This window comes from Alexandromys fortis, unplaced genomic scaffold (assembly GCF_014885135.2).
Source record: "Alexandromys fortis isolate MF-2015 unplaced genomic scaffold, M_Fortis_MF-2015_v1.1 scaffold_177, whole genome shotgun sequence".
Taxonomy (NCBI): Eukaryota; Metazoa; Chordata; class Mammalia; order Rodentia; family Cricetidae; genus Alexandromys; species Alexandromys fortis.
The window spans coordinates 1,458,088-1,462,908 of record NW_026068056.1 but is presented as its reverse complement, the minus strand read 5'-3'; the positions used below and the strand labels follow the sequence as shown (position 1 = coordinate 1,462,908).

At 45.9% G+C, this 4,821-nt stretch overlaps 1 pseudogene; it reads left to right on the top strand.

Moving 5' to 3' along the window:
• The first annotated feature begins 2,479 nt into the window (after positions 1–2,479).
• On the top strand, positions 2,480–3,817 carry LOC126487241 (NIPA-like protein 3; annotated as a pseudogene).
• The last annotated feature ends 1,004 nt before the right edge of the window (positions 3,818–4,821 follow it).

Here is a 4,821-nt window from a genome sequence, read left to right as displayed (position 1 = left end):
TCTATTCGCAGAGGTCACTCGGCAATTCTGAAGGTCACTTTGCAGTCCTAGAGATCATTTGGGCCTGTTTTCACAGAGGTTTCTGGCACAGACCTGCTCCCATGGAAGTCACTGGCTTGAGCCTACTCCAGTGAAGGTTGCTCACTCAGGCCTGCTCTAGTAGAGGTTGCTGGCTCTGGCCTGCTCCTGCGGATGTCTCTGGCTCAGGCCTGTTCCCACCGAGGTCACTGGCCTGGACCTGGTCCCATGGAGGTCACTGGTTCAAGCCTTCTCCCGTGGAGGTCACTTGCTCAGGCCTACTCTCATGGAGGTTGCTGGCTCAGGCTCAGTCCCACAGAAGTCACTGGCTCAGGCCTGTTCTGGCAGAGGTCACTGGCTTGGGCCTGCCCCTGCAGAGGTCACTAGCCTAGGCCTGGTCCCATGATAGTTGCTGGCTTGGCCTAATCCAGAGAAGGCCACTGGCTCGGGCCTGCTCCATAGAAGGTCACTGGCTTGGGCCTGCTCTGGTGGAGGTCACTGACTCAGGCCGAGATTGCTTGCTCAGACCTGGTCCCACGGATGTCCCTGGCTCAGGCCTTAAGAAACTTTTTTTTTTAATGTTCAATAGTCTTAGCCATCAGGGAAATACAAATTCAAATTATTTTAAGGTTTCATCTTACCCCAAACAGAATGGCCAAGCACAGTAAGACAAATGACAGACAGCATATCTAGGGAGAACGCAGGGAAAGAGGAACACTTACTCATTGCTGGTGGGCGTGCAAACTGGTACAGACACTGTGGAAATTCAAGATGAGAATTGATCTACCACAAGGTACAGCTATATCACTCTTGGACAAACACCCAAAGGTCTCTATATTCTTCTATAGAGACACTTGCTCATCCAGGTTCATTGCTACTCTATTCACAATTACAGAACTGGAAACACAACCCTAACGCCTGCCAACTGATGGCTAATGAGAGTGTGAGACATTTGCACAATAGAATACTATTTGGCTATTAAGAAAAATGAAATTATAAATTTTGCTGGTAAATAGAGCTAAAACAATCATCTTGAGGGAGCTAGCCCAGACCAGAAAGACAAAGAGTGTGTATCTTCTCTCATGAATGCATGATTGCTTTTAAGCTTTAGACATGTGTGTTTTGTTTAGGATATCGACAGAAGCGAGTCAGATAATAAAGGACCAGCATGGGGAGGAGGGAATCTTCCAAGTAAGGAGAAGTAGAATATAGCATTAAAAATAGATATAGGAGAAATTATAATAGAAGGATTAGATGGAGAGAGGAAGAGGGCATCAGGATAAGGAGGGATCATAGACAGGGACAACAAACACTAAAGGCATATGAAAACCTACTACTGTAGAAGTGTACACACACACATGCACACATGTGTGTGCACACATTCACATACATATGAAAGAGAGAGAAAGTTCAAATGGAGTTACCATATAATAGGGGAGAGAATAACCCAACTAGAATGTTATTAAATGAAGCCCCCAGTGCCAGGAATGAGTTACATCTTTTTGAGCCATTGGCCAAAGAGGCTCTATGGACTCCCTCAAACATTATGGACCATTGTCAATGCTATTGGTTACCGTCCATAACCTGCTGGCAAGACCCTATTGCTGAAGATACCATATACCTTGGTCATTAAAGTTAGAGAAATTGAGCTGGTAATCAACTGGAAGCTTCACTCTTTCTGACTAGAATTCATAGCTGGAAGGTAGATACATGCTGGCAAAGTAGAAAAGTAGTCATTGATCTCACCCAGTTACAACCCTGGGAGCTAAAATAGCAACCTACCAGTAAGATAATGCCAACTGCTTCTATAGTGAAAAAATATTATTTAAGGTCTACTCTATGAGATGGAATTCATACTTGACACTACTAAAGTTGGCAAGAAGCTGAGACTACATAGGTCATAGGCTCAAAGGGGAATCCACTACTATAATTCTGCTAAAGGAAATTAGCAATAAGATTGGTGCAAGAGAATTGTCTGTATTCTGTCAATCATGTCTTAAATAAATGCTGATTGGCCAGGCAGGAAGTATAGGCAGGAAAACCAGACAGGAAGTAGAAATAATGCAATGAGAACAGGAGAATTCTGGGAAGGAGGAAGCTGATTCCTCCCAGTCCTGCACAGACCACTGAGGAAGCAGGATGTGACCTGCCAGCTGAAAAAGGTACCAAGCCATATGGCTAAAATAGATCAGAATAATGGGTTAATATAAGTTCCAAGAACTAATAAGAAGCCTGAGCTAATGGGCCAATCAGTTTTATAACTTATGGAGTCTCTGTGTGATTTTCTTTAAGGCTTGCTGGCTGTGGGGTACCGGCTGGGACAGAAACCCCAACAAGCAGACCCTGTTCATGTTACAAATGGCACCCAATGTGGGGCATGAACCCACAATCCTGAGATTAAGAGTCTCATGCTCTACCAACTGAGCTAGCCAGGCCAGGTGGGATGTGCCACTAGACAGCCATGAATGGGGCCCACAATGCAGGCCTGCAGCTGCAGCCACTCCCGACTACCAGCGGCTGCATGAGCCTGAGCAGCAGCAAGGGCTCCTTCTCCTACAAGGAAAACTTGATTGGCACTCTCTTGGCAATTTTCAGGCACCTCGCGGTCAACATCGCCCTTAACTTGCAGAAATACTGCCACATCCGCCTGGCAGGCTCCAAGGACCCCAGGCCCTACTTTAAGACCAAGACATGGTGGCTAGGACTGCTTTTGCTGCTGCTGGGAGAACTGGGCGCATTCACCTCCTATGCCTTTGCCCCGCTGTCGCTCATCATGCCCCTCAGTGCCGTCTCCATGACAGCAAGCGCCATCATTGGAATCATATTCATCAAAGAAAAATGGAAACCTAAGGACTTCGTGAAGCGCTATGTCTTATTCTTTGTTGGCTGTGGTTTGGTGATCTTGGGCACCTACCTGCTAGTGACATTTGCACCCAACAGTCATGAGAAAATGACAGGCAAGACAGAAAAGACATCGTGAGCTGGCCTTTTCTCCTGTACATGCTGGTGGCAGTCGGCCTGTTCTGCCTGCTGTTATACTTCTACAAGAAGAACGCCAACAGCATCATCATGATCCTCCTGATCGCCTTACTTGGTTCCATGACAGTGGTGATGGTCAAGGCTGTGTCAGGGATGCTGGTGCTCTCCATCCAAGGCAACCTGCAGCTGGACTATACAATCTTCTACGTGATGTTCGTGTAGGTTCAGGCCATGTTTTTGAGTCGAGCCTCTCAGATCTATGACTCCTCCTTGATGGCTGGCGTAGCTATGTCCTGTCTACCACGGCAGCCATCACAGAAGGTGCAATCTTCTACCTGGACTTCCTTAGGGAGAAAGTGCTGCACATCTGCGTGTTTGCCCTGGGGTGCCTCATCGCCTTCCTGGGTGTGTTCTTAATCACACGAAACAGGAAGAAGGCCATTCCGTTCGAGCCCATATCTCCATGGACGCCGTGCCAGGATTGATTGATGTGCTCCCTTGTTGAGTAGCCCCAGCGGCACCTGCTTACCGATGAGGGCGCTGGATAGCTGAATCCCAGATAGGTATGCTGGACATGCATGCAAAAGGAATGATGATCCAGCCTGACCTCAAAGCTTCTTTCTCCTACAGGGCCTTGGAAAACAATGACAACATTTCTGAGATCTACATCCCGGTCACACTGCCCGTCATGCAGGAGCATAGCTCCAAAAGCACCTCTGGAAAGGCCCCGTTCATGCTACAAAGATTATTCCTAAACACATACTGCCACACCCATAGATCACTGCATTGCTCAGCCCTCACCCGAGAAGCCTCTTCTTGAATTAGATGGGATTTAACATAGAAACTCACAACGGGACAAAGTGCAGAAAGAGTGACTTTGGAGCAGTCAGCTATAAATGGAATGTCTTTAGCACATCCCTTACCTCAAGGATGGGGAATCTATGAGTAAGAGGAGGCAAAAAGATTGTAAGAGCCAGAGGTGGTGAATGACTCCAAGGAAACATTTTTCAAATTCTGTAGGGCTGTTGCACATATGAGCTCTGAGAGATTGTGTCAGCATGTCCAAGATCTGTACAAGTTCAAATCAGGCAAAATCCCAACATGGGGAAGGGGAAATGGGCACCAAATCCCACTCTAACCAAGAAGACATTTATCCTTGGTAGCTGCTGGGAGATGGGAAGTCAGTTTTCTTCAATGGAATTGTCACTGAGTGTATAAACCACACTCCAGGGCAGGCCGCAAGCTCAACAACCCAAAACAGACTCTGAGCAGTTTTATTTTGTTGTTGTTGCTGCTGTTTGGTTTTCACTTTTCCTAAGAGAGAGAAAGAACAAGAAGCTTGGTGAATGGGAGGGGCATCTAAGAGGAGTTCAATGAGAAAAAAGAATAGCTTCAAAATATATTGTATAAGCCTGGAATGATGGTACATGTCTTTAATCCAAAACTCTGGAGTTCAAGGCCAGTTTGGTCCATAGAGAGTTCCAGGATAGCCAGGGCTTTGTGGAGAGAGTCAGCATCAAATAAAACACACATATACACACAAAATTAAATATATATAGAATGAGATTATTTTTAAAAATAAATACAAACATTTAAAAAGCACTCAGAAGTATTGCAATGTTTCTATGGTGGCTCTAGCGAGGGCAGGAAGTAGCTAGTGACTGGGTAGCATATACCGTTCGGATTCAGTGGGTAAACAGGGGACTTGTGTCCTGCAGGACAGAGCAGGGTCAAGGAAGATTTCGTCATGCTAAAAGGGTGTGCATTTTAAAACTTATAAATTATTTATTCCTGGAATTTTCCGCATATTATCAGACTGATGCC